The sequence below is a fragment of the Capra hircus genome, chromosome 13 (assembly GCF_001704415.2).
Source record: "Capra hircus breed San Clemente chromosome 13, ASM170441v1, whole genome shotgun sequence".
NCBI lineage: Eukaryota > Metazoa > Chordata > Mammalia > Artiodactyla > Bovidae > Capra > Capra hircus.
This window is the reverse complement of record NC_030820.1, coordinates 37,706,178-37,716,841: the sequence shown is the minus strand read 5'-3', so window position 1 is coordinate 37,716,841 and position 10,664 is coordinate 37,706,178. Positions and strand designations below refer to the sequence as shown.

Sequence of the window (10,664 nt, the reverse complement as noted above, 5' to 3'; positions counted from 1 at the left end):
GGGCTGGTCTGGGAACGTTTCGATGGCATGGCCATTTCTTCTTTTCTCCCTGCCACATCATCCTCCCCTTCTTCCCTCCCCCGTAGCTTCCACCTTCTCTCGCCCATTTCCTCCCCCCACCCCCAACACTGTGGTCAGACTTCAGGCTACAGTCTGGTTTAAGTGGTACATCCTATAACTCAACACTTCTCTGTGGAGTCAGCAGCACTTTTCTTCAGAAGGAAGGAAGGAGGAAATAAATTCTCTTTTCACACCTATGATGCACCAGGCACCAAGCCAAGCATGACGTTCTCTGGTCGCTCCTATAGGGTCAGCATCTCTGTGCCTGGAGCTGCGGCTGGAACTGGCTGCTGGAGGAAGGATCCAGGGATCCTAAATCTGGTCAGAACTCCTTTACCCCTGTCTCCCCACCCTCCCTTCAGAAGGGAAAGATGAGGCCTCAGGTTCAACATTGGCTGCACCTGAGGCTGGTATGAGGCGAAGGCAAGCTTTGAGGGGTCTTCAACATCTGTGTCATCGCCCCAGGGCAGTGGTGAAGGGCAAGACCGCACCGCGGGGCCACATGGGTCCTCTCGACTGTCTGCAGCTCTGGCTATTTGGGCCAGGGCTGCGGTGCCATGTGGTCTGAACAGTGCATTTGAGCATCAGCCGTGGCAGGGTTGCCCTTGGGACCCACGGCGGCATGTGAGGTGGGGTGGGGTGGTTGCCAGGTGCAGCCTCCTGGTACAGAGCCAGTGCTGAGGGCTCAACCCTGGCTCCAATGGGCGAGTGGCGTTGGGTCTCGGCACTTAACGCAGGAGAGAGAAGCTAGGAGGCGGCTGGTTCTTTTTCCTCGGTTATCTGACATTCCTGTAAGGGAATACTTAAGTGACTCTGTCTGGACCAGCTGCCCTCTGGCTTGTTTTGCACAGGGTATTGTGAACTAGCTGACGTGGTGTTCTCTTTAGGGTCAGAGTTTTATTAAACAGAACTCTTCTGGTTGCAAGTGACAAAAAGTCAATTTAAAATGACTTTAATGAACAAAAAGAACGTATCAGCTGTAACGTCTGGGGTTTTTCCAGCTTCAGGGGTGGCTGGGCCTAGGTGCTTAAATCATTTGATCCTGTATCTTTTTTCTTTTATCCAGTTTTCCTCCAGGTGGCTTCTTTCTCAGGCAGGTATGAATGGGGGCTGGATGACCATCCACTGTTCCCGATGGGGCCTTATCCTGGGCTGATGCTTCTTGTCTCTGATTGGCCCAGTTTCTCTCTCATCACTGCCTCCACTTGACCCCAGCCAATCACTATGCTCTGTGCCCAGGCCGGACCTGGGGCTCCTGCCTCCTCTGAAGCAGGGCTGAGAAGGCAGGCTGACTACACCTCTGGCCTAGGAGAGGTCTGAGTGGGTCCCCAGCAGGAAAGCAGGGTTCTTTGACCAGAGAGGACATGGATATTGGGCAGGTGTACCAGCTAAGACAGGGCACAGCTGCGGGAACAAAGATTCCCAGCACGTGATGTGGCTTAAAGCAGGATGTTTCCTCCTCACCTGGTGGCTCTGGGTTGGCAGGTAGCTCACCTCCATGCCATTACTTAGGGACCCGGACTTCCCGTGTCTGCCGCTCTGGTTCCTTGTCAATATGTGCTTCGTTGGAGCTGAGCATCTGGGTTTCGGCCAGTAAGAGAATTGTCGCGGTTTGGTTTCCTCCAGAAGCTGGTTCTGAGGTGAGAGTTCAAGGTCAAGTTGCTGGCTTAGGAGGTGATCCCAGGAAAGAACAGATGTAGGGTGTGGGGGAGTGGGACAGGAGAAGGAAGACAATACAGGGACCATAACTAGGAAAGTTGGGCTTCCCCAGGTGGCACAGTGACAGAGAATCCGCCTGCCAATGCAGGGGATGCTGGTTCGATCCCTGAGTTGAAGATTCCCTAGAAAAGGAAATGGCAACCCACTCTGATATTCTTGCCTGGGAAATCCCCTGGACAGAGGAGCCTGATGGGCTATAGTCCATGGGGTCGCAAAGAGGGGAACATGACTTAGCGATTGAGCATGCGCACACAAATACAACCAGGAAAGTTTCTGGTGGGCAGTCAATCCCAGCGGGGGGTCTCTGGGAGGCAGTTGCCCACAGGAGGGGCACAGCAAGCCATTGTCCACTGGCTCTGCATGCCTGGGGTTTGGTTGAGGATGTTGGCATGGGAGCATTCATTTCTGGGCCTTTCCATCTTGCCCTGTGCACTGACCAGGCATGCCTCAAGTGCCAAGAAAACCCCTCAGGCAGAGCCCGAGGGCTTGGCTGTGAGCAATGTTAATATACCAAGTACAGCAAATGCTGAGGGGACATGGATGGGGCGGCACTGGGTCTGGTTCAGGTGTGGACAGGTCCCACCCACCCTCTGAATCGGCTGGCCAGAAATGGCAAGTAGCCCAGTCATATTCCAGGGTGAGGACTTCGCCATGTTAGGGAAGGGGGTGTGGGGGAGGGAACACAGGTCCTGAGCCATGGGCTCTCGTAGGCCAGGGCAGAGGGGACAGATCATGGGAGCAGCTTGCAGATTCTGCCGCGGCAGGCAAAACCAGCTGACAACCACCCGAGCCTCTGTCCCCTTCCCACACCCGTTTGCTTGTCCTGCTCTCAGCCAGTTGTCAGGAACTCTCACTATAGCATCCAGGATCAGGATTTAGGGCACTGGTTCTCAGGTTAGCAGCCCTGGAAACTTAAGTCTATAGTGGTGAGGATGGATATGGATGAACTTTTGTTATCTTCTGCCCTCATCGGAATCCATCCATTAGCCTGTACGAAGTCAGGCTAGGTCAGGAAGTTCTCTGCTGTTGATTGATCTTCGGTCAGCACCGAGAATGGAAATGAATTCTTGTGCTTGTCAGAAGTGCCTTCTGGTGGTTTGTTTTGGAAAGAGGGATCTGTTATCACCCATGCGCTGTATGTGCTTGATGTCCTAGGTTGGGTTCCTTGAAGCAGAGCCTGAGACCAGGAATCGAGGGCATGTGGTTTCCTGGGGGAGGCTCTCAAGAGAAACTGGGAAGGAGGTGAGGGATGCCAGGTACAACAGAGAGAAACCAGGCGAGGATGTGGGTGCAGCTGGAGTCTAGCCGCAGCCTGATCTCAGGAGCCACAGACGGAGTCTCACCTTGAGGCCGAGGGAGGCTGTTGGCTGTGGCTTATCCCTGGGAAGTGGCGGGGAGGCAGGACCACCGGGCTGTTAAGCAGCCAACACTCTTGGCATCCAGGGGTGGTTCACGTGGTGGTTTCCAAGGTGAGGGAGGGAAAGATCATAGGAAAGGATTCTTAGCTGTGAAACCGATTGAGGTCCAATATTTACGTTTTGATAAGGGACCTCTTTTGGAGCTAAAGGAGTGAATCACTTATTGCAAATTATCTTGTGTTTGGGAGAGAAATAAATACTTTTAAATATATGCAAAGACAAGTCCTTCCCCCACACGTGTCTCTCATCTGCCAAGCCTCTTCTCTACCATCCATCATGATCAACCGCTGTTAGCTTCTTGGGAACCTTCTGGAGTTTCTTTACTCCTATAGAAGCAAATATGAACATATGTGTCCTTGTTCTCTACCGTTGTTTTTTAAAATTAGCATCATGCATACTCTTTGGAACCCTGCGTTTTTCTTTTTTTCTTTATTTTTTATTGAAGTATAATTATATTACAGTGTTGCGTTAGTTTCTGGTGTACAGCAAAGTGATTTACTTATACATATTCTTTTTCGTATTCTTTTCCATTACAGTTTATTAAAAGATTGAATATAGTAACCTGTGCTATATAATAGGACCTTGTTGTTTCTGTTTTATATATAATAGTTTGTATCTGCTAATCCCAAACTCCTAATTTATCCCTCTCCCCACCACTATACTTTTCTTCTAATAATACATCTCATAGCTCTTACCGTAATAGTACAAAAAAGAAGCCTCATTCTCCTTTATAGCTGCCTGCTATTGTATCCCGGAGAAGGCAATGGCACCCCACTCCAGTAGTCTTGCCTGGAAAGTCCCGTGGACGGAGAAGCCTGGTAGGCTACAGTCCATGGGATCGCTAAGAGTTGGACATGACTGAGCGACTTCACTTTCACTTTTCACTTTCATGCATTGGAGAAGGAAATGGCAACCCACTCCACTGTTCTTGCCTGGAGAATCCCAGGGATGGGGGAGCCTGGTGGGCTGCTGTCTATGGGGTCGCATAGAGTCGGACATGACTAAAGTGACTTAGCAGCAGCAGCAGCAGCAGCAGCTATTGTATCCTGTGGATATAGCACTAACTGCTAGTGATGGGCATTTATGTTGTTTCCAATATTTTGCTACTATGAAGAATGCTACAATGAGTAACTTTGTACATGTTATTTCACATATGTGCAGACATGTCTGTAGGATAAAGTCCCAGAAATGCAATTGTTAGGGCTAAGGATAGACCCTCCATAGCATTGATCAATATGGCCCAATTCCCTAACACAGAGATATACCAATTTGATTAGCAGTCTCACAAACAAAGTGTGAGATTGCCCTCTCCCCACACCCTACCCACCTTGTTTTGCCATGATTTGAGATTTGGACCAAGCTGATAGGGGACAAATAGTTTTGTTTTGTTCAGTCACTAAATCTTGTCCAACTATTTGCAGCCACATGGACTACAGCATGCCAGGCCTCCCTGTCCCTCACTGTCTCCTGGAGTTTGCCCAAGTTCAAGTCCACTGAGTCAGTGCTGCTATCTAACCATCTCATCCTCTGCTGCCCCCTTTTCCTTTTGACTTCAATGTTTCTCACTATCAGGATCTTTTCCAATGAGTTGGTTCTTCCCATCAGGTGGACGAAGTATCAGAGCTTCAGCATCAGGCCTTCCAGTGAATATTCAGGGCTGATTTCCTTTAGGATTGACTGGTTTGATCCTGCTATCTAAGGGACTCTCAAGAGTCCAGCACTACAATTCAAAAGTATCAGTTCTTCGGTGCTCAGCCTTCTTTATGGTGCAATTCTCACATGTTTTGCTTCACATTTTTCTTATTCTGCGCGAGAGAAAGAGGTTGCATGCTTTTCATTTGATTAAGGCCTGTTTGTAGTTCCTTTCCCCATGAACTGCCTGAATGCCCATTTTTCTGTTGGGATGTTGGCCTTTTCTGTCCAACCAGCAGGAATTTGTTTGTTTGCTGATTTTCTCCTAGATCATCATTCATCTTTCAGTTTTGCTCATGCTGGCTTTTTTTGGCCAAGCAGAAGTTTTGTGATGTTTCTGTAGTTTGAATTGATCCATCTTTTTCTTTTATGGCCGCTGGAGTGTGAATCGTAGTTAGAAAGGCCTTCCTACTCTAAGGTTGTATCCGAATTCTGTCATGCTTTTTTCTAGGACTTTAATGGTTTCATTTTATCGCGTATAAATCTTTGATCCGTTTGGACCATTTCCTGGCGTATAGTGGGAGGTATGGATCCAACTTTATCATTTTCCAGATGGCTGACAAGAGATATTTTTTAACAGGGAGCTGGTCCAAAACACACCAGAGAACGCTGTCTTCAGGAAAAGGTCTTATGCCTCGGCAGAAGGTATTGCGAATTATAGTGAGGAGCAGTTTTCTTTAATTAGCAGAGATTCGTGTGTTCAACGAATATTGACTGAGTACCCACTGTGTGTGCGGTACTAAATACCAAGGCTGGAAGAAATGGAGCCAAGTCCTTGCCCTCCAGGAGTACTGTCTTTCTTGGGCGAAGACAGATGAGAAATCAGCAATAAACATATACTTTTTGGGGGGCCACGCTTTGTGGCTTGTGGGATCCTAGTTCCTGGACCAGGGATTGAACCCAGGCCTATGGCAGTGAAAGTGCCAAGTCCTAGTCACTGGACCACCAGGGAAGTCTCCTGTGTTACACAGTATAGAGAAGATCAGAATTGGTGTCCCATTACTATGACCATAAACACTGCCAGACTTGGCTCGGGGCCGGGGGTGGGCAGGAACGGGGACAGGGCACAGCACGGGCCGGCGGGGACAGCCGCCCTCCACTGTGGGGAGTCTGGGCCCCGGGCCCATCTGAAGGCTGGTTCTCTTGAGCATCTGGTACCTGATGCTGGCTGTCGCCTGCGTGTGCCTCCCTGTGTGTCTCTCCTCATTGTCTCTCTGCGGGTTTCCTCTGATGTGGTGGCTTCCTAGGAAATGTGCAGGGAGCATCAGGCTGCTGTCTCCTGTGAGGAGGAGCAGAGCCCAGACCCTGCTGGGTCACTTCTGCCACATTTTCTGTCAGAGGCAAGTCCCTAAGGCCGGTCCACATTGAGGGGAGGGAAATGAGTCTTCCCCTTTGGTGGGAGGATGGTTCTAGATGAGCTAATGAGAACCGTCCATGTCTCTCTGTGGCCCTTTTTAGGCAACGAAATCTGCCATCCACAGCAAGGACGGTGGGACAAGGGAAGACAGAGGGACGAGGGAAGACAGAAAAGGTGGGAGTTTAGGTGTTTTGTGTTGGGGAGGTGGGTGGGGACATGTGGCCTGGCGAAAATGAGGGCAGAGAGGAGAGCCTGAGGCTGGGACAAACATGCGCTCGGCTCAGCATGTCTGAGAGCAGGGGCTGAGGAGGACTGGGCGAGTGTAGACAGGTCAGAGAGGTGGGGCAGCAGGCAGCCGCTGCAGGCTGTTGCAAAGAGGGCAGCTTTTCTCCTGAATGAATTGGGAGACCATTGAGAGTTCTGAGCTGAAGAGAAAAGTGATCTCACTGAGGTTGGAGTAGGCTGGTTGAGGCTGCTGTGGGAACAGATTTGGAGGCGGGAGGCTTGGGTGGAGGTGGGGAGACCAGCTCGGAGGGCACTTCAGAAATAAATGCAGGACATGAGGAATGTTTGGACCAGGGTGATAGTGGAGGAGGTGGTGAGAATGTCTAGATACCGGGTTATATTTTTCAGAATGGAGCTAACTGGGTTAGTTGAATTGGATGTGGGTTATCGTCAGACCATACATCTTTCTTCGTCTGGGGCAGTTTCAGTTTAAATATGAATGAGACGATCATCACCCTAGAGTCAAGGATGACTCCAGAGTTTTTGTGCAAGAGTCGAAGTGCCATTTACTGATATGAGGATGACCAAGCGTGAGGAGTTAGGTCTGGGGAGGTCTGGAGTCCAGAGTTCTGGTTTGGATCTTTTCAAGTTGATGAGATGTCCAGGAGTCTGGGAAGGTGAGAGCTCTGCCTCGAGATTGGAGTTGGATAGGGGAGCCTGAACCTTGCTAGAGCAGAAAGGGCATGAAGACATGAGGCTAGATGCCAATGTTCCAGGGAAAAGAAATGCTGTAGGTTTGTTCATGGGCATGTGGGCAGGCCTGCATGGGGGTAGGGAGTGAAGGAGGGGCCAGCAACAGGGACTACAAAGGAGCTGCCATTGGAAAGGAGGGGTGCGGTGGGGTGGGCATAACTTCACAGGTATTTTCTATCACATTTTCTGTCACAGGTAGGTGAGCACCTGCTTGTCCCTTCAAATGAAAATCTTTCCCAGATGTGTGTACTTTCTCATCTTAAATGGAAGACGGTGAACACAATCTGATCTGTTATGAGTGACCCGGTCACTTTATAAACATCACCTGCTGTCACACCATTTATGGGCAAGGCTTCCCAAGCCACCATGGCCCATGGACTGCTTGTCTCCACACCCTGCAGCCCAGGAGGCCACACCTGCCCTGGCTTCACTTTCTTCATGTCCTCTCACCACCTGTCTGCCTTTAACCCAGGACTCTCTAGGCTGTGATAGTTAGTCTGAGGACTGGCTTGCGGGGCATACTGGGGTCACAGGTGAAGTGGAGGCTGTCCTGTGACCTGCAGTCTCCATTGAGGCTATTTCTAAGGCTATTTTCTTTACTTCATTCTCCCTGGATAATTGCTTACTGGAAGGTGACTGAGATAAATGGAGTGAACTATTAATATAAGAGCTATTCTGTTGCCAAGTTAATTTAGTTGTTCATTATTTACTAGGCAGTCCCGCCCCATATGTCCCAAACGTTGTTAGATCAGGACGGGGGTGGGGGTGCTGCAGGGAGTGACCGATTAGTTTGCTTACACATGTATTATTCATGGGCCTGCACACGAAGCCAACCCAAATCCCTGCCTGTCTGTTCACAGCACATTTTGATTTACAGAAGGTCAGGAAGATCCCCTGGAGGAGAGCATGGCAACCCATCCAGTATTCTTGCCTGGAGAATCCCAGTGGACAGAGGAGCCTGGTGGGCTACAGTCCATTGGGTCGCCAAGAGTCGGACATGACTGAGTGCACGTGCACACAGAGGTAAGACAAATGAGTAGAACCTGGAAGCGTGTAGGGGTGTTCAGAGCTGTGGAGAAGTCATCCAGCAGAGGAGGCACACGCAGAGCTGCGGAGGGGAGGCTGCAGGTGAAACAGGGTTGTCCTGGGGCCTTGGTGAGAGTGATGGGGAGTCTGGACCTGAAAGCCCAGGATCCAGCAGCACTGAGACCAGGTGACTGTTGTGGGTCCTGAAGGTCACAACTCCCCGGTCCCCTTCCCTGGCCTGCAGGCTGCCCCTGACCTCACGGCCCAGAGCTTAGCTCTAGCCACAGTGGACTCTGCTTTCCTCTCACAGCCCAAGCACATCCCTGCCTCAGGGCCTTTGCACGCCCTGGATAGCTGCATGCTCACCTCTTCACTTTATTCTGGTCTCTGCCCAAATGTCACACCATCATCAAGGCCTCTGGGTGACCAGCACCCAGTGAACCATGCCCCTCAGTGCTCTGTCCCATGAAGCCCCCCTTCTACGTGGAATCTGAGTTGGTCCCGTGACTTACTTTAATCAACATGATGTGTCAGAGGTGATGCTGTGCCAACTCTGGAACTATGCCTTAACGTGGCCTGGCAGCTTCTGTTTTTTTTTTTTTTTTTTTTTTTTTAATAAAATTTTACTTATTTTAAAAATTTATTTTGTTATTTTTTGGCCGTGCTGGGTCTTCATTGCTGTGAGGGCTTGCTCTGGTTGTGAGTGGGGTCTCCTCTCTAGTGGCAGTGTGAAGGCTTTTCATTGCAGTGGCTTCTCTTGTGGTGGAGCATGGACTCTAGGGAGCTGGCTTCAGTAGTTGTGGCACACAGGCTTAGTTGCTCCATGGCATGTGGGGTCTTCTGAACCTGTGTCCCCTGCACTGGCAGGCGATTTTTAACCCCTGAACCATCAGGGAAATCCCGGCACCTTCTACTTTTCAATTTGGGGAGCCTTGAGCTGCCACATAAGATGTCTGACCACCCTGCTGGAAAGGCTGTGGGAAAGGCCATATGGACAGGCCAAGCAAAGAGGGAACAGCCCTGAGACTGCACGCAGAGGGGCTCAGCTCTTCTGACATCCCAGCAGGGCCTGGGCTTCTCATCATCCAGCCGAGACACAGGTGTGTGAATGAATCACCTGGAATGTTCCCACCCAGCGAAGCCTCATATGACAGCAGCCCCAGGAATACTCTACGGGGAGCAGAAGAACCACCCAGCTGAACCCAGTCAGGCCACAGAATCTTGAATGATAATAAAGTGATTGTTGTTTCCATCACTCAGATTTGAGGAGGCCTGTCATGCGGCCCCATGGAACTGGAACACTGCCTGATTACCACTCAAGAGGTAGCCTCTGTGTTTCCTTTCCTCTGTGTTGTTTTTCTTCACGGCACTTAAAACATGACATTTATACACGCATTTGTTTACTGCCTGTCTCTCCCACTGCCCTGCAATCTCCGCGAGGTGGGCATTTGTCTGTTCTGCTCATCATGTTATCCCTGGGGCTGAGGACACTGCCTGGTTCATGGTAGGCTCTCAGTACATGTTGAATGGATGAATGTGTAAGGACCCACTCTTCTGAGATCAAAACAGCCTTGGTGAGAATGACCCCTTTCCTCTGAGGAAAAAAACATCCAGTCTCCAGCTCGCAAGAACACAGAGATCTTGGTTTGGTCCACCTGCAGCCCTCTGCAGTGGAAGCATAGAGTCCTAACCACTGGACCCCAGGGAAGTTCCAAGAATCCACACATTTTTATTGTATTCCTGCCACATGGAAGATTGATTGGAAAACTAATAGATAAACATATTTAATAGCAGCTTTAAACATATCCTGTTTTATATCTGGGGAATTGCCTCTATTCCCAGAGAGGGGACAAGAAGCAGGAGGGAAAGGAAGTTGGAAGAAGGGGTGGAGGCACCAGGCCTCAGGTAGATGAGTGGAGGGAGATGACCCAACTGCTCACACCTCCCAGGGCCTTCCCTGCACCTCACACCATGGAACAGTCCCTCTGGAGAGGCCTTCTGGGCCCCGGAGTCTGGCCTTCTGTGCTGAGGCTCAAGTCCTGTGGCCACCACGACAGTCCACAGGGTTGCTATTTCGGGTTTCTCCTCGGTTCCATCCGCCTGACGTTTTCTCAACCAGTTCCAAGCCCAGTGCACCATTTTAGCTGACGTGGGGGAGTGTTTCGTGGGGACAGCAGATGGATGGGATGACAAATAGCAGGCTGGTGGGGACAGCTGAGAAGCGCTTTTCCTGTGCCGGAGCTGTAGGCTGCACACGTGCCCCGTGTGGTCTGGACGCGCTGGGAGCAGCAGCCTGCATTGGGGCGGTGGGCAAGCTGCACCCCTGTCCTTTGCTGCCAAGCGTCTTGTCCGTTCATCCAGTTGACCAGCTCACGACTGTCCGGGCAGCAGACAGGGCTGTGATGTGGTCCCAG

The 10,664-nt window shown here is 50.6% G+C and overlaps 1 long non-coding RNA gene across 1 annotated transcript; it reads left to right on the top strand.

The window, feature by feature from the left end:
* On the top strand, positions 4,953-8,827 carry LOC106502754. Its single transcript, XR_001296401.2, has 3 exons — positions 4,953-5,534; positions 6,348-6,420; positions 8,085-8,827. It is a non-coding gene; the product is annotated as an uncharacterized LOC106502754 (long non-coding RNA).